The sequence below is a fragment of the Callospermophilus lateralis genome, chromosome 9 (genome assembly GCF_048772815.1).
Source record: "Callospermophilus lateralis isolate mCalLat2 chromosome 9, mCalLat2.hap1, whole genome shotgun sequence".
Lineage (NCBI taxonomy): Eukaryota > Metazoa > Chordata > Mammalia > Rodentia > Sciuridae > Callospermophilus > Callospermophilus lateralis.
The window spans coordinates 6,599,443-6,623,893 of record NC_135313.1 but is presented as its reverse complement, the minus strand read 5'-3'; the positions used below and the strand labels follow the sequence as shown (position 1 = coordinate 6,623,893).

Below are 24,451 nucleotides of genomic sequence, written 5' to 3'. Positions count from 1 at the left end.
GGCGCCTTTCTTCCTTCACTCAGTCTTCAGCCAAGGAGGCACCTGGCAGCCTGGGTCCAGGCTGGAAGGCAAGCGTCTCCCTGAGTCTCTCTGGCTACTGGCCTTTGCTTCAGAGCCACCATGGTGGCCCCAGTTAGGGATCCTGCTGCTATTTTCAGGAGTCTGAGCCATTGTCCTTCTACAGGCCCAAGACGAGCCTACTTTAAAGCTAGTGAGTGTTAAGGCTCAGTGTGTAGAGGTCAGGCCCAGCTTAAAGACTCCTGCAGCCCATTCATTCCTTCAGTAAGTAAGTAGTATGAATGGGAACCAGGAACACAAGCTCAACCTCAGAGACACAGTCCCCTCCTCGTGGAAACCTGCGTCAAGCAATTTTCAAGATGATCAGTGGCCCCGCCACCTGGCAGGCGCGCTCCCCAAGCCCTTCTTCAACTCTTGCTCCCATACCTTGGCATGCGGGTGGCCCTGTCTGTCTCTCTCTGTGAGAACGTGGTGAGGGTCCCCTCTGCCTCTGCGTCTGGCTGGGAGCCTGGCTCAGCCTCTGTGCTGCGGTGGTGGGCTACAGCGGGTGCTGCCCACGCTGGGATGAAGCAGGGCAGCCGAAGCAGGGGGCTGAGCAGCAGCACTAGCAGAGCCGCCCCAGGCCTGCAGCTTCTCCTCTCAGGGGTCCCCCAGGCTGAGCTCTCCTTGGTTACCTCCAGCTGCCACTTCCGTGTCTTCCAGAAGGGTACCTCGAGTGTTGGACAAAAAGAAAAGAAGCAAGCCGAGAAGAAGAGCATCCCAGGAATGTGTAATTAAGGGTAGAAATGGGCCTCCTAGGCGCCCAGCAATGGGGAGGTGGAGGGTGCTGGCTTTCCCGGAACTCTGGAACCAGGCTTCTGAAACAGAGCAGTTAGCTCAGCTGTTAGTACTGCTGCCACGAAGATCCAAAGAGGGCAAAAGATTCAGCTAAATTCTTGAAGGGGGAGAGTTTAAACTGAGCAGGGTCCTTTTTCTTTTTTCATGGTAACAGTAGGACTGGAACCTGTGGCTCCCACATGCAAGGCAGTGCTGTAACCACGGAGTGACACCCGCAACCCCACCCCCTGCCCAGCTGTCTCAACACAGGACCTTGGCTTGGGGTGAGAGGGAAAGGGGAAATGGAAACAGTTAAAGGAGATGAACTTCCCTGATTGCGCGGGGCAGAGGGAAATGGCCGTTTTAAAGGCAAATGTTGAATTCTCACCCACTGCCCACACACTCTTCCATCTTGAGACAGACTGAGCCTGACCACGGAGCACTGCCCCACCCTCTCTGCTCCCAGGGACCCAGCTGCGTCCCCCAGCTGCGTCCCCCAGCCGTCTCCCCCTGTCAGCTTCTTCCCTTGTCTGGAGCCTAACGGGTCCAGCAAACTCCTGCTGGGTGACGGGGACATGGGTGAAATCATCCTGACCCCAGAATGAACATGGTTTCACAGAAGGAGAGAAAGAGAATCAACACGGGCTAAGAGCAGTGGAGAAACAAGTGGACTTCCCATCCAAGTCCGGTTCCTCTTCCCACAGCCCTGCGACCACTGACTTGCCCTCCCCTCTCCTCCCCTCTCTCCTGCTCCTGGCGGGGGCTTTGGGCCACAATCCCTTGCAGAAGGTCATGTTCACTATGTGTCATCTCCCTTTCTCTCAGGAAAGGAGCCAGCAGAGATGAGGCAATTCAAATCGAAAACCCGACCCAGAAGTAAAATCCCCAGACATGGAGATGAGCTTCCCCTTCTTGGGAAACCATCAGTGTAAATATGTTTCTCTAAAATTTAACTTTAGAATCCGTAACACATTTGGCAGCTTAAAAATAGGGCTAAAGACCTTGAGCACACTGAGCGCTCACTGAGGCGTTCTTTAAAGGTTGATGGTTCTCTGACAATTGGGGAGGAAAGAGTTGCGAAAATTGGGCACTAATAGCGTGAGGCCTGGTCAGCTAGGACGATCTGTCCAGTTTCAGCTTGCTGTGATTCTCTCTGATGGCCTTGGAAATGTTGCCTGGGAACAGATAAGTACAGGTTGAATATCCCTGATCCAAAATGCTTGGGACTAGAGTGGTTGGGACTTAGGATTTTTTGCCCCCTTTCTGGGATGCCTGCATGCACACAGTGGGATATCTTGGGGACAGGACCCAAGTCTAAACAGAATTCATTTGGGTTTCACATACACCTTAAACACCTGGCCTGTAGGTAATTTTGTCTACTACTTTGTGAGCGTCTGGGTTTTGACTGGGACCCATCACGTGAGGTCAGGGGTGGAATTTCCCACTTGTGGCAACTTGTTGGCACTGAAAGCATTTTGGATTTTGAAGCGATTGGGGTTTTTAGATTAATCTATAATTTGGATCATTATATTATTATTATTGTAACGATATAATAACAGCAGCCACTGCTTGAGTCTTCCGGACGCCCAGAATCAGGCTCAAGCTCTAACTTCCTCCTGCCCTTCTGGTGACAGCTGCAGGACACCCATCCTTTGCAGAAGAAGGTGCAGTTGTTAGTGCCTCCTGAGCAACCCCTCCCCTCCTATCCCAACAGCCCCGGGCTGCTCCCTTCCGTCTGAGGAAGGGAGGTTCCCAAATTCCCTCCCTGGTATAGACCACAGGATTCTCAAGAGCTGGTCATCCATGTGGCTGCTGAGCAATGGTAATGTGGCTAGTATAAAATACCCACTGGATTTCAAAGAACTGCACCAACAGGGGGTGAGTAAGGAGAGAGAAGAAACGTAAACCATCTCATAATTTTTATGACATATTGAAATTCTAATATTTTGGATATATGGAGTTTAACTTTTTTTGGTTTTTTTTTCTTTTCCTACTGGGAATTGAACCCAGAAGAACTTTACCACTGAGTCACATCTCCAGCCATTTTTATTTTTCACTTTGAGATAGGGTCTTGCTAAGTTGCTTAGGGCCTCGCTAAGTTGCTGAGGCTGGCCTCGGACTTGTGATCCTCCTGCCAGAGCCTCCCAAGTCACTGGGATTACAGGTGTGTGCCACAGAACCCCGCTGAGTTGGAGTTTTGAAACACTTTTATTGAATGTGGCTTCTAGAACTACATTTTAAATCAAATACAAGGCTCACATTATATTTCCACTGGACAGCACAGCTCTAGAGCTTTGCTATTTGCAGTGCGGTCCAGCAGCCTCAATGTCACATAGAGGCTTGTGAGAAAGGCAGCCAACCAGGGTCCAGCCTGTGGATCAGCCGGCCTTTGAAGATGACCAGGGTCTTTGTGAATGTTGAAGCCTGAAGACGGTGTGGGGTGAGCACAGTGGCAGCCAGTCCCACAAGACAGGAGGTGTGCAGATCTGAGCGAAGTCTCTGGAGGGCAGGGTGCCCCTGTCCCCCAACCTTCACAGGGTCTGACCTGGGCGAGGGAGGCGCCCCTCCAGGAATCTGTCCATCCCATCGCAGGGGCAAAGAAACGTGCAAGGATACCCAGTTGCAGCTTGACTTCGCATAGGGCACAGAGGAGGACCCTAGCCAACAACCTCGCCTCGCGGAGGCTGGCAAGCAGCCTGATGGGTGAGACACCAGTGTGGTCTGCCCGGGGAAAACCAGGCCACTGTTTTAAAAGCGAAAGTAGAGCCGGGTGTGAGTGGGACAGATTAGACGCTGCAGGGCGGGGTCGTGGGAGATCTTTGGTTCTGTTTAGGGACCCATTATCTGCCCGGAATTGCACACATGTAAGAGTAGGAAGCCCTACAACACCCAGGAACCATTGTCCCTGGGGCTAGGATGGGGTTTGCTGGCTGCTGGGGGTTATCAATAAGAAAAGGGCTTTTCCTTCCTAATGTCTACATATTGGTACTGTTTTATTTATTTTTTTAAGCTATGGCCAAGATAAAACCTTCAAAATAATTTTTTTCATTTCACTTCATGTTATTATTAGAAAATTAATAGTACAGGAAATAGGATTATCTCCAACGACAAAGGGTTAAGGTCACCAAACTCAAGGAGTCCCAAAAGGGAATCCCAGCAGAGGGCAGCGGAAAAGAGAAAGTCCGCTCAGCTGGAAGGACTGGCCCTGGGCCGGGGAATCTGGATCCTCCTCCACAAGTGGCCGGCAGCCAAGGAGGTTTTCTCCATGGTTGTTTTTTTTCAATCCAGGTGAGATTCACATAATCAACCATTTGCTAAGTGCCACAAAACTCAGAAAGTAGCCAGGCCTGTTGGCGTACACCTGTACACCTCTGTGGCTCCAGAGGCTGAGGCAGGAGGATCACAAGTTCAAAACCAGCCTCAGCAATTTCGCGAGATCCTAAGCAACTTAGCAAAACCCTGTCTCAGAGTAAAAAATAAAATAGCTGGAGTGGTCAAGCTCACTGGTCAAGTGCCCCTGGGCTTAATTCCTGATACCAAAAAGCAAAAACAAACAGACAAAAAAAACCACAGAATGTTAACAGTTCTAAGGCGGTTGGTACATTCACCACATCTGCACCCATCACCCCATCTAGTTCCCAAACATTTCCATCACTCCAAAACAAAACCCCATATCCATATAATTTTAAAACTGTTTTTAAAAATTATATTTTAACCATGTGCAATGATGCAGGCCTCTAATCCCAGTGGCTCAGGAGGCTGAGGCAGGAGGATCTCAAGTTCAAAGCCAGCCTCAGCAATGGCAAGGCACTTAGCAACTCAGTGAGACCCTGTCTCTAAATAAAATACAAAACAGGGCTGGGGGTATGGCTCAGTGGTTGAGTTACCCTGAGTTCAATCCCCAGTACCAAAAAAAAAAAAAAAAAATTATTTGTTATTTACTGCACCTTTTATTCCCCCTACCCCCTACCCCCGAAAAGTGTGTGTGTGTTGAATTCAGACCCTCCAAGGCAAAAACTGGGTGGTGGGGTGATTTTGATTTTAAGGTTCAATGGGCCTTTATTCTATTTATTCATATGCAGTGCTGAGGATCCAACCCAGGGCCTCACACCTGCTAGGCAGTGCTTTACTACTGAGCCCCAGTCCCAGCCTGTGATTTTTTTTTTTTTTTTAAATTTGCTGCTTACAGCCTCACAGGTACTTTTCCAGTCCAGGCTCAGGGCTGAGGGCCCCCCTGCCCCGCCCCCCCCCGACCCCGCATCAAGAGGCAGTGAGTCTTGCTGACAGTTGTTCTTATTTTTTTTTTCTTTAGTGTTTTTCTGTATTTTTAACTTAATTCAATTTTTGCTTGCTTTTCCACCTAAGTGAAATATGAATATACTCTAAAAAAGCATTTCAATAAAACAGAAGCACAGTGACCATAGAACATAACCCTGTCCTTGGCCTCCCCACACCCTATTTTCCTAAACTGCCGACCTTGGACATTTTCCATTTTCTATGCACTTACTAGAGACAGGAGCCTGTGCGAAAGTGCAGTCTGTTTCATTTTGGATTTAGAATTGGGATTGTACTGTATATTTTGCTTTGCAATTTGCTTTCTCCCCTTAGCAATCTGTCTTTGAGATCTACCGAAGTCACTTTGCACACCTTTGTGCTCTTTGATTGAGGTATAACAATGATGGACAGACCTGTAGATCTTTCCTTTTTGTTGTTATTATTGCTACCAAAGACAAATGCTAGCATAAGCAAGGTCTGTATGTGCCTCTGTGCATAAGTATATTTTCTCCAAGAGGAAATAAACCAAGGTTGAAGGAATGTATATTTTTATTGTGGATTCGGATCAATCACCTTGCCAATTCTCTTGGCACACACCAAGCCCCCCTCCATTGTCACTGGATGTTATCAGTGTCTGTGTTTCATCAAACAATGGGTGAAATATGCAATCTCAATATTTAGTTTGCATTTCCCTCATTAGAAATTACAATAAGCCGGGCGTGGTGGCACACACCTATAATTCTAGCAACTTAGGAGGCTGAGACAGGAGGATCGTGTGTTCAAAGCCAGCTTCAGCAACTTAGCGAGACTCTGTCTCAAAATAAAAAATAAAAAGGGCTGGGGATGTGGCTCAGTGGTTAAGCACCTTGTGTTCAATCTCTAGTACAAAAAAAAATGACAATAAGCCTATGTTCATTCATGAATTCACCACTGATATTTCTCTTCTTGTGAATTACCCATTTATACTTTTGTCAATATTTTTCCTTCTTAAAAATCTTTCTGATAAAAAGAACTTTTATGTGTTCAGTAAATTAGTTTTTCTTTGACTAACAATTTTGTAAATATTTTCTCCCAACTGGCCATTCTGGTTTGTGTTTGTTTGTTTGTTTTTGAACATTTAAAAACTTAGGGTAAGCAGATATTTTCATTTATGAATTCTGGGATCTGTGAGCCAACTCAAATTATTTATTCAGGGAAAATATTGTTTTTATTTTCTAGCTCTCTTATAACATGTTTTTAGGTTTATTTCTACATTTGTTATACAGTAGGGAGTGTAACTCCATCCTCCAAACGAAGAGCAAACAACATATTAGAGTCTCTCCTTTCCCGTTGATTGACAATGCCTTCATGTCATATGCTCATTGCCCACAGTGTCCCAGCCTGATTTTGAACTCCTCCTTCTGTCCCATAGCTTGAAGTCTATCCTTGCGTCGTGTTCAATTACGTGTCTTCATTTATTTTCCTACTTGGCACTAAGTTACCATTTATTGTTCTCTTTATTCCTTGGTTTCCAAGCATTTTCTTTTCAAGGTGGATTTTACAATCAGCTTGTCACATTTCCTGAAAATTCCAGCTGGAATTTTATGTAATTTTATTGAATTTATAGATTAATTTGAGGATAACCTATATCCTAAGAACTCTGGGGGCCGAGGGTGTAGTTCAGTGGTACAGCATGTCCTTAGCATATGCAAAGCCCTGGGTTCCATCCACAGCACCAAAAACAAACATGAAAACACATGTATGTCCTTGTATGTGAGACCGTGGCCTCTCTTTCCATTTGTTCAGATTTTCTCATGTCTGATTTATGCTTTATCTTATGCTTTCTCCATTCAATTCTCCTACTGGCTCTAATATTTGCTGTGATACAGTTTTAGTTACTTTTATAAATTATCTATCTTTTCCATAACCTTTTTTGATTAGGTTTTGCAGGGCTATAGGAAAATTATGGTTTCCATAGGGTCTTAACTATCTTTCTGAATTCTCTCACTAGTATTAAGAGTTTTTAAATTTGGCCAGGTGTAGTGGTGCACACCTATTATCCCAGTAACTTGGGATGCTGAGGCAAGAAGATTGTAAATTCAAGGCCAGTCTCAGCAACTTAGCAAGACCTTGTCTTAAGATAAAAAATAAGTAGGGCTGGAGATGCAGCTCAGTGGAAGAGCACCCTGGGTTCAATTTCCAGTACAAAACAACAACAAAAAAGTTTTCTAATTCACTCTTTGGGTCCTCCGGGCCCGTGGTCTTTTGTGCACACCACAGCGGGCTTATTTATTATTTTCCACGTAACTTTTCCGGGGGAAGGAGTTGTTCTGATTTTCTTTGCACTGCCTGGGCCCACCTGAGAAGGTTTCTACTCCAGAGGTAGAATGGAGTAAGACAGCGGTGCCGAGGGATGGGAGTAGACCAGATGGTGCCCAGCCAGGAAGAGCAGAGGGGATAGGAAGTGGGCAGGTGTGAGCCACACTCTAGGCTTCCATGTGGGTGAGGCGAAACGCTGGGCGAGTGGTCAGGGCCAGAAACCCAGAACTCCTGCCTGGTGACCTGGGCAAATCCAAACGTTTCCTCCAATAGGGCAGAAATCTCCCTCCTGGTAATGCCGGGTTCTACCCCTGGGGGGACACATGGAATCCTGGGCTATTGGAACAGCGGGCTGGTGGCCCAGAGGTTCCTTCTGGCCACACCGGCTCCTTTACTACAGGCATTCCTCAAGCCCCTCCCACCCTGCCCCCGAAGCCCCTCCTCAGCTTGCCCTCTACCTGGCCCCTCTCCTTGCTGGAGGGCTTCCAACTGACCCTCTCTGCAGGCATCCTCACTGGGGTGAGCAAGGAGGGGCCAGGCCCTGCTCTTGCCTCACGCTAGAACTCTGCTGTCCTCCCGGCCTGTGCTCCTCTCTAGTCCATCCTGCTTCTGTCACCAGCATGTCCCAGAGCCCCCAGCTTGGTGGTAGCCAGACGTGGCTAAACCCACCTCCTGGGTCCTAGTCTGAATCAATGGGGTAAGTAAGGGATAGATCTGCTCCATCAGGGCTACAGGCCGTGGTGGCGCACGCCTGTAATCCCAGCAGCTTGGGAGGCTGAGACAGGAGAATCACGAGTTCAAAGCCAGCCTCAACAACTTAGGCACTAAGCAGCTCAGTGAGTCCCTGTCTCTCAGTGAAATACAAAATAGGTCTGGGGATGTGGCTCAGTGGCTCAGTGCCCCTGAGTTCAATCCCTTCCTACCCACCCTGCAAAAAGCTGCATGTATTAGAATAATGATCACAAACTGGTAGCATCTATGTTGATTTAATGATTCTTAAAAATTTTGAACCTGTTGGGCTGGGGATATGGCTCATGCGGTAGCGCGCTCACCTGGCATGCATGTGGCCTGGGTTCGATCCTCAGCACCACATACAAACAAAGATGTTGTGTCTGCCAATAACTAAAAAATAAATATTAAAAAATTCTCTCCCCCACCTACTCTCTCTTAAAAAAAATTTTTTTTGAACCTGTTAAAAGGGTTTCTTTTTTTTCTTTGTTTCTTTCCTTTTTTTTTTTTTTTTTTTTGCATCAGGGATTGAACCCAGGTGCTTACTCACTGAGCCACATCCCCAGCCTTTTTAAATAAGTTATTTAGAGACAGGGTCTCACTAAGTTACTTAGAGCCTTGCTAAGTTGCTGAGGCCGGCTTTGAACTCGTGATCCTCCTGCCTCAGCCTCCTGAGTTGCTGGGAATATAGGCATATGCTACTGTGCCCAGTAAAAGGTTTTCTTAAAATAGAGAAGTTTTACATGATAATCTAGATTTTTCAGCATCCCTTGAAAATATAAAGGTGTGCTCACCTTAGGCTACTTTACCCCATGTGATGACTGGAGCTGGGTGGAACCTTCTCTCTGTTAACGGGGGCTTTTCTCTGATGTGCCACAGTCCCCACCTTTCCCTACTGCCTCACTCCAGCTTGTTCCACATCACCCGAGTGCCCTCCACAGGCAACTAAGCCATGATCTCCATCAGATGGAAAAAATGATCTCTCTGTGGGGTCAGCAAACACACACTGGCCTCCTACTATGTACGTAAACACGAAAACCCACTTACCCGACTCGGTTTGTTCTAGAGAACTCTGCGGCGCCTGGAGCTCCACTTGCTCTCTCTGTCTCACGGCCTCCCTTTTAGTGATCTGATCTAGAATCCTGGCCGGGATGGACATAAAGCTCCCTGCACTGTGCCCTGCAGGATGACCCTTCCTACCCCTTATGAAAGCCACAGCTTCCTTGCTCTGCCCTCAGGTATCTCGGTCCCTCCTCCTTGCTCTTCCCCAGGACCCTCAGCGCCACGGCTGAGCTCTTCCTCCAGCACGCTCTTCCTCCCTGGATGAGGCGTGGACTGCGTCGAGGCAGGTGTGACTGCAGCCCCTTTCCTGGCCTGGCCTGGGTCCCCAGTTGCCGGGCGCCTTAGCAGTTCCCTGAGGGCGCCAGCTCCCCGGGGTTTTCCTGAGGGCCTGATGTTCACAGGGGGCTCCTGTCTGGGCTGTTAGCTCACTGAGCGGCTCCCCAGCCTGCAACATACCCAGTTGTTCCCCAGAATCACTGCGCTGTCCATACTCCTGGGAATCTTTTCTGTTTTAGGTACCAGGAATTGAACCCAGGGGTGCTTAACCACTGAGCCCCAACCCCAGCCCATTTTATGTTTTATTTAGAGACAGGGTCTCCCTGAGTTGCTTAGGGCCTTGCTAAGTTGCTGAGACGGGCTTTGAATTTGTGATCCTCCTGCCCCAGGCTCCCAAGCCACTGGGAGTGCAGGCGTGCACTGCGCCCAGCTCCTGGGATTATTTATACAGCACAGATGTTGAAGGAAGGAAGGCTTTTCAACATATCCATCAGGAAATAAGGTCCTATGGATGGGGTTCAAGATGGCCCTGCCTTCTACCTAAGGCGGAGGAACCCACAGGAAGTGAATGGAGAACCACAGCCTTTTACAGTCCCGGAGCATGGAGTAGGGGACCAGAGACCTGGGCTCAGGTCCTGGCTCTGCCTCTGCCCTTCTGAGCCTCCGTTGCCCATCTGTAAAATGCGAGGACTAACAGAAGCATAAATAAGGCTTGGTACTCAAAATATCCATTCTCAGCACTGAGGAAAACACATGGTTATTTTGTCACCCGGCTAACAAAATCTCCAGGTGTGCCCAGCTTCTCATAGGGCACCCGGAATCCCGCTCACGGGATAAGGTCCAGATAAGGAGTAGGATTTTGACCTGACCTGAGCAAACAAACGGCAAAGATGAGGAGTGCTGAGGGTGCTGGGAGCCCATGGGGTGGGGGCCCAGGGCAGGCCAGGGAGGGGTGGTGTGGTCCTCAGGGACAGTCAGCGTGGGGGAGGGAGAAGCTCCCCCCCCAAAGCGAGAGAGAGTCCAGAATCTTTTCTGGTGGATTGAGAACATGGGGCTGAATCCCTGGGAGAGCTGCCGAGGGAGAGCTCAAGGTAGACAGCTTCAAGGGCTGATTCGGAGAGTTGACCACCATAGGTCAAGTTCCCTTAGAAGCAGACCCAGAGCTTGGCTACCAGCCGTTCTCGGCAGGACTCTCAGTAGAAGCCAGTGAGGAGTGGGAGTCTCATGATGGGGAAGGGGAGAAGCCACTGAGGGCCCAGTTCAGCTGAGGCCCTACCCCAGCCGGATCCCATAGGAAGCTCTGGAGTGTAAACTGCACTTGAGGTCTCGGCCGGTAGGCAGGCCTGGAGGTGGGCTTCTGCACACACTTAGGCACCTGACTGTTTGGTCAACTTTTTCATCACTTGTTCTTGACAAAAAACCTGACAAGAACAATTTTAAAGGAGGAAGAATTTACTAGGCACTTACAGTTTCAGAGGTCTCTGTCCATAGATGGCCAACTCCATTGGTCTGGGCCTGAGGTAAATCAGAACATCATGGCAGAAGGGTGTGGAGGAGGAAAGCGGCTCAGGAAGCAGAGAGAACCCCTCTGCTCACCAGGGACAAAATATAGACTCCAGAGACACGCCCCCTGTGACCTCCCTGCTCCAGACACACTACCTGCTTACCTAACCAGGTGCTTACCACCTGGTTAATCCATATCAGGGATTTGTCCACTGATTGGTTATGCCTCTCGTAATCTAACCCTTTCACCTCTGAAACTTCACAGTGAGCTTCAGGGAACATCTCATGTCTAAACCCTAACAGCTGCCATGGTTGGGAACAAGGAACACAGAACTTCCCGGGCTTTCCTGGATCTCCAGAGGAGTGAGGTGGTTTCACTTACCAAGGACAGCCCCAGAAGTGGGGAAGGGACCCTAAGGGAACCCGGTAGCAAGCCACTGCCTTCTAGGTAAGGGTCCACTTGTGATCAGAAACCACAGATCCAGTGGCTGGGGGCCCTGCTCAGTGGTAGAGCAGTTGCATAACATGCCCAAGACCCCGGGATGGATCCTCAGCATCACAAAGGAAGGAAGGAAAGAAAGAAGGAAGGAAATAAGGGAAAGGGAGGCAGAGAGGAAGGGAGGAAGGGAGGAGGGAGGAAGCAGGAATCATATGAACATCAGTACTTTGCTGACGCTCCTCTGCCTCACGACCCTCCCTCTCTCTGCCCACTAACTCCTACCTGGGCTTCCCTTCTCAGCTGAAGTGTTGCTTCTTTGGTGAGTGCCTCCTGACCCCAGGGTTAACCCCTGGCAACACCCTCCCAAGGCAGGCTTCCCTCGCGATCCTCTGCCTCGTCTGTATTGACTTAATTGTTCATGGTACTGTGTCTCACTTCTTCACTAGACTGAGGGCAAAGCCCGGGTCTGCACTGGTCCCTGCTGATGCCCCGGGCCGAGCCCCGGCTGGGTGCCTGGAAGAGGTCAGTTAATGCTCGCGGGCTGCCTGCTGGCCCGCTGAGCAGCTGGCTCTGCTTTACTGTAGCGCTTGCCAGGCACAGCGGGTGGGTTGTGGGGCTGACCCTGGAGAGTGGCTTCAGTGGGCAGGGACTGCGGACGTGAGGACTGCTTGGGGTGGACAGTGTCATGGAGAGAGCAGTTCTGGAGCCGCAGTGTGGTTCAGGCTTATAGAAGCATGGGGGCGCCCAGAGGGTCCTGAAGGCCTGCATGGAGGACGAGTTGAAGGGTGATGGCCTCTGGAGACCTGGAAAGGACCTGTGCAACTGTCCCGTGCCAGGTCCTGATGATAAAACAAGTTGAGTCACATCGGACCAGGTGCCCAATTTCTCACAGCCTCAGCTTCCTCATGGCTAAGCAGGTCATTGGATCAAGAGGTTCACCAAGAGGAATGACCTTGGGAAGAGCTCATTCTTCCCGTTGCACTTTCGCTGGTCAAGTGCGTGCTGCACAGCAGAGGGCCTCAAGAGTCTGTATTTACGACAGTGAACATTGACGTTCTGCTCCCAAATCTGCCAGTCGGCCACAGCTGGCCGCTCTCCTGGACTCTGCTGGTCCAGGTTCCATTTCCAGAGGTACTGGAACCGATGACCTCACTGGGGTGCTGGGTAAGAGGCATGCGTCTAGCCGTCAGCTGTGACTCTCATGACAAAAGACCCATCCTCTCCCAGGGTGTTCGTTGTGGGTCCAAGGTCCCCACATGAGGCGTCCACTGTCCCAGCATCTAGGCCCTCCCCTGTGTCTCTGCTCCTCTTACCGACACACCATGAGAGGCCTCCTACGAAGCGTCTGGAGCTGGGATCTGAGGACCAGCCACGGTCCATTTCCTCGTCCCTGGCCTGCAGCTCCTCTGGTGTAAGGAGCTCAAGGCACATAAGCTGCTCAGTCTTCAGGGAGCTCTTGGGACCTACTCCCAGAGCACAGATGTGGCACAGTGAGTGGCAGAGGTGGGGTCTGATGGTCTCAGCATCCCAGTGGGGATTCCCAGTCCCTGGGCAAAGAAGCTGCCTACGTCTGAGGCGACCTGGCGCCAGGCTTCTCTGCGGAGGCTGCGGCTGGCAGGGTTCTGAGCTCTGGAGGTGGGGGGAGGGCTCAGCCGGGGAGGTGGGGACGTCTGAGAGATGGGGCCTTTCACTGTGAACCCGGGATGGGGGTGGGCTGAGAGGCAGTGCAGAAGCTTTCTGGGTGGGAGCAGCGCTCATGCCAAGTTGTTCCAGAAAGTCTTTCCAAAAGCAGGCAGGAGAAAAGCTGAAGGACCCAGCTCCAGCAACAGGGCGACTGGAGTCCAGTAGAGAAAGCCAGCTGCTGGCTGGGTGCAGGATGGAGCCCACCGTGCCAGCTTTGGGAGCCACAGGCCTGGGCAGAAGTCACCTATGGGCATCCTGGTGCCTGCGAGGGGGCAGAGGGAGAGCAGGGTGTCTGAGGCAGGAGCAGTGACGTCCTGCCGGCTCGGCCAGTGGGTGGAACTGGGGTAGCGCTGGCATCAGAGTCAGTCTCTTTCCGTCAGACTTTGTGCCTCCTCCCCAGAGCAGCTGTCCCTTCTGCACATATGCTGCTCTGAATCATCCTGACATGGGTTTCCAAGCCCCAGACCTGTGGTTTGGGGACCCTGCCATGGATGAGGTGGGCCAGAGGAGACAGGACTATGCCCAGAGAAGCAAGTGCCAACCTCCCTGCCCCCTCCATCACCCACCACTGTTTTGGGTTTAGACCTGCCAGCCCCCAAATATGGCATTCCCCCAGATTCCAGGGTCTACACCACCAACCCACCCACGAAGCGTGAGAAGCTTGAATCTGCCAGAGGGTATCTGGCCACCGCATCCCTTCCCAGCTGGCAGCTCCCTGTGCATCTGGTACCCTCCTCCTCTGAGAGCTCTCTCCATCCAGCCAGAAAGGCCGAGACCCACCCCACCCCGCCCACCTTCCTCCTCATCTCAAAGCATCCCTCTGAGAGGGGTTCTTCTGACAATGTTGCTGGCCATGCAGGCAAGTTGATGGGCCCTCTGAGACCTCTGTAAGTTGATGCTGTCATGCCCACGTGCAGCCTCAGAGTCACTGGGATAGTGTGGGTCCTCCACCTGGTCCTGCCCACACTGTGGGTAATCGACGCCCACGTTCCTCCTCCTTCCTCACTGGATGCTCCTTCTCTACTTGGGGAGTGAGATCCTCAGCTTGGAAGAGCAAAGGAGGTTCCAGGAGACCTCTCAGAGGAACCCCCCAGCCCGCCATTGGCACAGGACACACAGCAGGGAACTGTTGTGGAGTCTTTGCCACCATGAATCTAACTTCTGTCTGACAGGGGACCACTCACTGCTCCAAAGAAAAACTGAGGAAAGGTGAGAAGAGCCCCTCCCTGATCCAGAGAACCCTCGGCCCCCACCTGCCTCCGTCCCCTCCCTCCACAAGCCAGTCACGGCCCACACCCTCCAGCCTCCACAGACCCACAAAACCAGGCCACCTGAGTGACGGATGGAGGCTCAAATTCCCTGCAGCCTGACTGCCAGAAATTGGCCTTCTGAAATTCCCCTGGAATAGTTCTGAGATCCTGAAAGGCCCCCACACACCCTCTGGGCAGGGCACAGGACACAGCCCTCCCTGGTCAGCTCCCCCTGTGCAGGTGTCCAACAGGCAAGACCAATTGAAGACGTTTACCTTTCCCCAAGGCACCCCAAGGCCCCTGTCCCAGCCCAGGCTGCCGACACCGGCTGTCCACCAGCCTGCCAGGTTCAGCATGGCAGAGAGGGGATGGCCTCCCAACCAGCCCTGGACTTCTGCTGGTGCCCAGAGACCCACGATCCTTCCCCAGAGGTCCCTCTTGTCAGTCTTCAGCTGTCACTCATTCATCCCAGAAACTAAGTCAAGTTCAAAGATTCTGGGAGAGAAGAGAAGCTCTCCTTCCTCTGCCCGTCCTCCTGCAGCCAGACCTCCCTCCTCTCTGACTCCCAAAACAAGACCTGCCTCACGGACCCATGGAATGGGAGGGAGCGGCGCTCTGCCAGGCCCCGTGCACCTTCAGTCTCCGCAGCCCAACACCTGCGCCGATGAGGAGGCCATCCATCCCCACCGCGCTCAGCCTAGAGGAGAGGCCATGTGTCCCTTGAGGCCTTGGCCACTCTAAACTCTCCGGGATTATCTTTTACATTCTTGGAACATTAGCATTATATGGTTATCTGAGCATTGCATGTGTTTCCAAGATATCTGCAGATTGTGTCCAGAAACTTCTAAAAGTATACAGACCTAGAATGGTTTTGTATGATTAAAAAAAAAAAAAAATATATATATATATATATATATATATATATATATATATATATATATATATACACAAGATCTCTTTTAAGCCCCTTCCCACCACCCCATGGTGTGCAGTGTGCGTAGGTGTGTGCGTAGGGGTGTGTGTGTGTGTGTGTGAGCCCATGCACGTGCATGCTAATTAGCTAAGTTAGGTTACATAAACTGGTTCTAAGAAACCTTTCTATTATGGTATCTAGTTCAAAAAAAGTGCTTACATGAAGCCACCATTTGGATTAAGACACAGACCATATTCAGCCTGATCATCTTTTTTTTTAACTTCTTGAAAATAATTTGACTTAGACTTTTTCAGGAATGATACAAAGAATTCCCAATTATCCTTCACTCAATTTCCTCAATGAATATATTTAACAAACAATGAATTTATCGCTCATATTATCATTGTTATTTTTCTGAATTATAGAGAATAAATTCCTGACAATACTCATTATTCCTAAATGATAAGGACTCTCTGCTACATAACCATTTTCAGCCATCAAAATTAGGAATTCAGCCGGGCATGGTGGTGCATGCCTGTAATCCCAATGGCTCAGGAGGCTGAGGCAGGAGGATGGTGAGTTCAAGCCAGCCCCAGCAAAAGCAAGGTGCTAAGCAACTCAATGAGACCCTGTCCCTAAATAAAATACAAAATAGGGCTGAGGGTGTGGCTCAGTGACCGAGTGCCCCTGAGTTCAATCCCCAGTGCCCCCCACAAAAAATAGGAAATTAACATTGATAAAATACATCATCTAAAAAAATAAATATATCATCTAATCCTTAGACTCTGCTCAAATGTCTCTAAGTAAGTCTTAACAGCACTATATAAATATATCATTTACCTATTTATGTAAATTATATATGGATTTCCCTTCTTCTGGACCAATGTCCAATCCAGAAGCATATGTTTCGTGAGCGCCCCTGAGCTGGGCATGGTTCCTTGTCTTTCCTTCTTTCCTGACCTTAGAGGGAACAGGCTAGTGATCATGTAACTTCCTCTGGATTTGGGGATTTCAGGAGTTTCCACGGCTGGTCCAGGTCTTGTATTTTTGGCAGACCCCAGGTGTGATGCTGTGACCCATGCGCCCAGCTCAGGAGGTGCATGATGTCACTCTGTCCTCTTATGATGAAATTAACATGGAGTAATTACAGTGGTGACTGCAGGTTTCCTCTCTGTAAAGTCACAACAGGCATTTTTCTCCTTAAAATCCATAACTGGACTGGGCAGTGTGGCTTAGCAGCAGAGCACTTGCCTGGCATACACAGGGCCTGGTTCAATCCCCAGCACCACACACGAAAATTTTTTAATGAAAACATAAAATTTCTAACTTTCGTGGGAAGTTACTCTGAGGCTCTCTGCATATCTCTTTCCTCCTCAAATTCTCCCCCCGCTAGTGCTAGCATCTCCTGATGACTCTTGCTTGAATCAATGATTACTACGAGGGTTGCCAAATGGTGACTTTCCGTTTCTGTCATTCCCTTGACAGTTATTAATTGGCATTGCTCTGCCGGGAAGAGCTCTTCCCTTCCCATTTAGTTCTGTCAGAATAGACTCAGGAAGCCTTATTTTATTCAATGGGTTGTAACCATTTTTGTTATTCATTTGGATGTTCAACTTGTGCTAGCTGCTCCTTTCGCCTCTCCTTGCAGTTGGCTCCCGGCTCCTGTCTCCTTTTGACAAATCATCATCGGTTTGGGGGCATTTCCTTATTTTCTGAACAACAGGTGTTCCAAGCTCCCGTTCTAGGATTCTCTATGGGTCCTGGATTCTAGGGCTGCTTGGATCATCCATTTTCCAAGGAGCTCTGGTTCCTTTTCATGGAGAATTGGTGTTTAGCAATCAAGACCTGGGCCCTGGGTGTGCTGCATGTTACCGGAGTGACATTGCTTCTAGGCCCTTTCAGCAAACAGAGCCAGGAAACACGTGCGTGCATGCACACACACTCACACACACACCTGTTCGCCTACATATTAAAGACTCCAGTTCATTCGGCCTTCCTCCTTTCCATATTTTTAGCTCCATGCTCTGCCAGAGAGAAAACTGTCTCTCATTCTTCTCCACGTAGTGAACTGTCGTCTCATTTCCTGGCAGGCATGTAACCAGTCTGTGCTGGCCCCCTGGCCCGACCACTCCAAGGGCCACTTCCTGATCCCGGCTAGTTCTGCGTCTTTCTGAGGCCCCAGCGCCTCCTGGGCCCAGCCACTCCAAAGGAAAGAATCAGTTAAAATGTTCAAAAGAAAGAGGAGAAGGCGGGGGGGGGGGGGGGGGGGGGGAGGGGAGGGGGAAGGAAGGGGAGGAGAAGAGCTGTCTTTTGAGGGGGTTCCTTCAGGGGTCCCTTCTAGGCAACGTGACTGAAGAGGGATTTCTGGGTCTGAAGCGGCCTCCCTAACCTGGTGCCCTATCTCCCACCTGCCCATCTTTCCCATCTCGTTGGCATTGATACCAACCAAGTCACTGAAGCCAGAGATGTGGGCATGCCCCTTGCTGCCTCCCTCTGGCGACTGTCCCCTCCTGGGTGGGTTAGTAAGGGGTCCAGCTGCTGTGGCTCCAGCTCCACCCCACCCCTCTTTCCTTCCCACCCCCTGCAGCTCCCTCATTCAAGCACCAGAGTGAGGCGCAGGATCACAGCCTCCACCCTGCCCCCCACCCGAGCCAAAGCGCCGCTTTTAAAATGTCAACCTGATGGTGTCACAACACACATCAGCTTTAAACACCTCCAGTGGCCTGCCAAATCGCTCTCAGAACAGAATGCAAACTCTGCCAGGCCCCAAAGATCCCAATGATCAATTCATATTCCTTCTCTCTCTCTCTCTCTCTTTCCCCTTTCCTCAACCACCTTGGCTTCTGCAAATCTTAGGAAAAGATTTGGAAGAAGAGGCATCTGAGAAGGGTCCTTAGGGCAGAGGGAAATAAGGGATGACATTGTGAGCACTGGCAGAGACGCAGAGGCACAGGAGGACCTGGGAAGGGGTGGTCCCCTCCCAGTGAGATCCAGCACAAGGTGGCAACAGGACAGCTGGTGTCCGGCCCTGCCTGTGTTGAACGGGTTCAGAGTGAAGAAGGAAGGCTGGGCCTCAGCAGCCTCGGAGCCGCTGCAGACAGTTCTTTGGCCAGAACCCAGAGACTTGGCCCAGACGGGCAAATTCCCCACTGCCCTCCCCTTCACCCAGTTCAGATGCCCTCTCACCTGTGTGGGCTGCAGTGGTGGACCCCAGGGCCTGTCCTCAATCCAGGGCCTCTCCCGTCACCTTCAACTTCCCAACCTCCACAGGAGGGGACTTTCCTCACCAGGAAATAGGAATAGCGACAGCAGCCACCTCACATCCCTCTTTACAGCAGCCAAATGGTGTTTTCCTGACCCTGCTGAAGACCTGTGTACTGCCAGGCAGGTAGCACACGGCTGTGATTCCAGCGACTCTGGAGGCTGACACAGGAGGATCACAAGTTTGAGGCCAGCCTCAGCAACTTGGTGAGATCCTGTCTCAAAAAATAAAAAAGGGCTGAGGAGGTAGCTCAGTAGTAGAGTACTCCTGGGTACAAAAACAAACAAACAAAACCTGTCTCCTGGCTTTCTTTCTCATTGAGCCTGAAACAAGTGCTTTTGCTTTGTGTAGCAGGTTAATAGCTGGGGTTTTGTTTTGGTTTTCCGGTTTCTAATACTCTCCCAGAATTTGTAAGATTTCCAGTGATTGGACATGCTTTTTAATTTAAAATGAAGCCTGGCAGGACCTCGGGCAGGGGCTTCCCGGAGCCCCACAGTTCCTGCTCTGGGTGCAGGCTTCCTCCCTGGGCCTGTCCTATTTCAGTTCTGCATTTAGAGAGAGACAGCAGACAGTGCTGGAGTTAAAATTACCCCTGAGAACCTGCCCTGCCCAGCGCTTGGCCTTCCTGACTGTCCGCCTCCTGCTGGAGGGTGTTGGAGAGTCCCGCTCTAGAATCCAACCTGGTAATGCTCTTGCCTGAGTGCACAGCCCTGGGTCTCCAGCCCGTACACAGCTGTCCTTTGTTTAAAGACCTGATGCCCTTCTCTTCCGGCAGACAGCTCCTCTTTCCTGGCTTTGTACTTTCCCTGGGGATGTTGCTCCCCAGGGGAGTTGAGGTGACAAGTGGAGGGGGGAAGGGACCTCTCCGGCAAGGCCCAGCTCACAATCCACCTCTTTTCAACTGTGGTCCATTTCATGGAAAGTGTGTGTGTCTCAAAATCGTGGCAGGCCTGTCATTCCCATCCAGCCTCTTCAAGCAGCCGTGGGTCTGTAAGGCTGAGCCGAACAGGGTCCCTTTCCTTTAAGGGCTTGCAAGCTTGTGAGGGAGGCAGACATGGAAACATCACCCGAGGCAGAATGAGCTGTGGACTCTAAGCTGGGCTCCTTGGGTTGCGGACTGCAGAAGCCTTGTAGAAAAGATCTTTCTGGAAATTGCCAGGAACTTTCCATAGTCTTGGAGATTTTAGTGGGAGGCAGAAGAGATCAGTATCTTATTTCACAGACAGCGCTCACCCCTACCTCGTTTGTGTCTGTGTAAGTCTTGGCTCTGAATAGAAACTCACATCCATTCTGTTGATTGAGTAAGGCCGGAAGGGAGGCCTGCTCTTCTGGGATGCTCTAGTTAACAAGCTGATTTAAAATAGGAAATGCTGCTCTTTGTTTTTTCAAAATCGAGCTGTCTGTTAAATGCTCTAGTTATCTGCTACACAGAGGCGAAATTTGTCCCTGATAAGTGGGAGAGTCACTGCAGAGCAGAAATTCTGCTGTCTGTGGGCATCACCCTGGGGAGCAGCTGCACAAGTTTTGGAATCACGTTAGCAGCACACGGCTGCCACAGGCTTCTGGGGTTCCTTCTCTATTTCAAAATGACTTGATACATCTTTTCAGGAAGGCTGTCCCTGCAAAATGAGGAACAAAGTCTGGCAACCTTGACCGTTGAGAGTTTGGGGCCACCCTCCCTGTGGGGAAGTATGCCTCCTGGTCCGAGCCCCCTGTTCCTTGCCCACACACAGGTGTCTTTTCCCCACGGTTCCTTGGGTGACTTGTGACCTTGAACTTGGTGTACTGAGCATCTTGAATCTGCCTCCAGGCCCGTTGGCTCCTCTGCTCTCTGTTCCCTGGCTTCCCATTGAGTTTGGCCAGTGGAAGTCCCAACCAGGTGACTTGGGGGAGGGAAGGAGGTCCTACTGCCTGGCTCCCACCTGTGAGGTCCTGTGGTTCCCTCCCGCAGAGGGCCCAGCTTCTGCATCCTCCTCCTGTCTGTCCCCTGGGTCTCCCTAGAGGGAAAGGCTCCCTTCTGCCTCCAGCTCTGGGTGGTACACGTCCTCTTACAGTACTCCTCCACCCTTATTGGTATTCCTGACATTCCCAAGTTAAGGAGACACTTGCTTCCTGCCAGGACTCTGACTAATACACATGGCAACCTTCTTGTTCACATTTTACATTTTAAAATAGTTGGAAAGCACCGCTTTGGGCTGATGTGGGGCGGCGGGTTGGGGGGTGCTCTCCGGCTCCTCTGCCCCTTCTGTTTCTCTGCATCCCCAGTTCCAGACCCACTGAAGATCCCCCTGACCTCTGTCCTCATCCTGCCCCTGCCCCTGGTGTGATAAATCAGTGAAACCGCCAGTCACCAAGCACCTCTGAGGACCAGGTCCAGTGGCAGGATCTGAGGACTGTAAGCAGACCTGGCCCTGCCGGGCGGGGTGGGGTGCGGGGTGCTCACAGGCAGGTGGACATGGATGTGACCTGCCATGGGTGGGAATCCCCAGGCCCGTTTCTGCAAGATGCCACTGTTCCTGCTGACTCATGGCCAAGACACCGCCCTCTGGAAGCCCCTCTCCCAATTCCTGGTTCTGGACTTGTGAGGTTGTCAGGCTGCACCCCCGATGGCTGCCCTCCCAACAGACCCAGCTCCTCACTGGCCACACTGCCCTGTCCCGTTGGCTGCTCTGCCTCGACACAGGTCTTTCAGGCCTGGCTTAAGAATGACATGCCTTGGGCTGGGGATGTGGTTCAAGCGGTAGTGTGCTCACCTGGCATGCGCGCAGCGCTGGGTTCGATCCTCAGAACCACATACAAAGATGTTGTGTCTGCCGAAAACTAAAAAAATAAATATTAAAAAATTCTCTCTCTCTCTTTAAAAAAAAAAAAAAAAGAATGGCAGGCCTTGGGTGGACTGCTCCTTCCTTCCTGCCCTGGACGCATGCAGGCTCCCACCGTCCAGACCACACTCCACCCTGCCCTGTCTCAGCCAGCTCAGCCTTCTATGATTCCTACCTTGACTCTGGGCTGCTCTTTTCCTGTTCCTAAAATGTGCTTCAAACATACATTTTGCAAGGAGTCTCTGCTAGCTCAAATCTTTGTGCCTGGCAAAGACTTGGTTCTGAATAGATCTCCAAGGAGCCGCTCCCTCTGGCCTGGATGGAGCCCCTGCCTCCATTATTTCCTTGGCACCCATCTGCTGCTGGAAGGGACAGGCTGCTCCCTGCTGGCCCACTTTTGCATGGAAAGCGGGTCTTCCCTCAGGTGGGATTTGCCACTTGAGAATCTGCTCCCTGTAGAAGGACCACATGTTCTTCCTAGCGCTTTCCTCTTGCCTTAATCTGTTTTCTGTTGCTGTAACTGAATACCACAGACTGGGTAACTTATAAAATACAAAGGTTGATTTGCTGAACGGTTCTGCAGACCAGGAACCCAAGCACAGATTCTGACATCAGGTGAGGGTTTTATTTACTGCATGATAATATGGCACAGGGTTAGAGCAAGCATGCGCCCTCAGGTCTCTCTTCCTCTCCTTATAAAGCCATCAAGGCCAGCATGGAAGCCTCATTTTCGTGACTGCTTTGAATTCTAATTATCTCCCATCTTCAAATACCATTAACATATGAGTGGGATATTAGGTTCCAACACAGGAATGGGGTGACACACCCCTGGGGAGCAATGGGAGGTGGGGGAGGCCTCCCTCCCCAGCAGCCCCAGCAGTCCACCCAGAGGCTGCTCAGCCCAGCATTCTCTCCTTTCCGGCTGCTCCCTGGCCTCCAGGCCCCAGCCGTAAGCAGTCAACATCACTCAGCGCTCTGTGCTGGCTGCCAGCTCCTCCCCAGCTCTCAGGGAGCCTCTGCTCTGTTAGTACACAACGCACGCATCGATTTTAAGTTGTTTATTTCTTTTCACGTTTCCCATCTCTGAAATCGAACGTGTCGACGATAGATAGTGTAGCCTAGTTTAAGTTGTGGTTTTTAGTGGCGCGTAAACCATCGCCTTAGTTGGTGCCTCTTAAATTCCTAAACCCCACATGCTCTCAGACGTGTGCTCCTGGTGCCTCCTCAGCTCAGCATCTGTTCCCAGACTCCCAGGGGCCCTCCTCTCGGCTCTCTCTGGCATCATCACATCCCTTTTCCGTACACCTAATGGCGTGTCACCCTAGATCTGGCATCGCATCCAATTACGTTTGTTTTTCGGCTCATGGTTTGGTTTTGAAGTTACTTTATAGAAAGGCAGCCATGGCTCCAATGTCCCCAGTTTAACAGTGACTGGAAGTGATTACTCAGAGTAGGGTTTTGTGAAACCGAGGGGGTTTATTGAAAGAATAAATAGACCCTTTTGTTAAACTCTATAAATCATGAATAGCCATGTAAGGCAAACACACACACCCACACACACATCCATACACACCCACACACACCCACACACATCCCCACACACATCAACACACACCCACACACACCCACACACACCCACACACACCCACACACACATCCACACACACCCACACACATCCACACACATCCACACACACATATACACACACACATCCACACACACCTACACACACATCCACACACACCCACACACATCCACACACACATCCACACACATTCACACACTACACCAGGGTGCAGTGCATACGTGCATGCAGGCACACTTTGAGAGAGACAGACAGACAGACAACCAGAGAGCAGAGACAAGCAGAGGTGGAGAGGCAGGACTGCTAGATAGATGACCAGGTCCCGGGCGAATGACAGCAGCATCCTCCCATGGAAGGAAAATGCATCCTCATACAACTAGGACTGGACCACGCAGGAGTCTCAGGGAGGTGTCTGAGTGCTTCCCAGACACCTGTTGTGGTGCTGGATGTCTGAGTCTATCCCACTCACCTGTGATCCGAAGACCTTCAGGCCAGCGCACTGCCCCTGCCTCCAAGTCAGCCTCTCCAGGCTGGCAGCAACTGGGATCTGACCTGGAGGTGGGTGGGTCGAGATCCAGCCTGCTCACCCACCAGGTGGACTTTCCCACCCAGATCTATTTTCTCAGTGGCTCGTTTTCTACGAGTGGTGGGTCTCATCCCCCTCAGCAAGAAGGTGGCTGATGGCCCCCACGGGGGCAGTGGGCCCCTGACCTCCAAATCCAAAGTGGACATGAAAGTCATTGTAAAAGCCAGGCACAGTGGTGCAAGCCTGTAATCCCAGCAACTCAGGAGGCTGAGGCAGGAGGTGCAAGTTCAAGGCCAGCCCCCGCAACTTTGTGAGATCCTATCTGAAAATAAAACAAAAAAGTGAGGGACAGAGCTCAGTGGTATAGCGCCTCTGGGCTCAATCTCCAATATCAAAATAAATAAATATAAATAAAAAGAGCTGGAGATGTAACTCAGTGGTAGAGCACCGGCCCAGCACGCAAGAGACCCTGGCTTTGATCCTTAGTATGAAAAAATATATAAACAAACACACACACATACACACCTGTGGCTGAGGATGTAACTCAGTGGTAGAGCACTAGTGTAGCATGCGCAAGGCATTGGGTTTGATCCCCAGCACCACAAAAACATTAAAAACTAAATTTTAAAAAAAATGACCTTTCGGGGGGCTGGGGTTGTGCTCAGTGGTACAGCACTTGCCTGGCATGTGTGAGGCACTGGGTTTAATTCTCAGCACCACATAAAAACAAGTAAATAAAATAAAGTCCATCAACAACCAATAAAAATATTTTTTAAAAAATGACCTTTGGTGCTGGGGGTGTAGCTCAGTGGTAAATTATGAATTTTGTACATACAACGTCCTGAGCTCAATCCTCAACGCCAAAAAGAAACGGAAATTAAAAAAAAAAAAATTAATTAAAAAAAATCCTTAAATTATCTTTGTGGGGGAATGAACACACACAAACACACGCACACATACACACACACTCTAGAAAAATACATTCTAAACTAT

General features: G+C 50.5%; 1 protein-coding gene across 2 annotated transcripts in view; it reads left to right on the top strand.

The window, feature by feature from the left end:
* The window catches only part of Inpp5d (inositol polyphosphate-5-phosphatase D), a 109,047-nt gene that overhangs the window by 23,691 nt on the left and 60,905 nt on the right, over window positions 1–24,451 (top strand). The window lies entirely within an intron of this gene.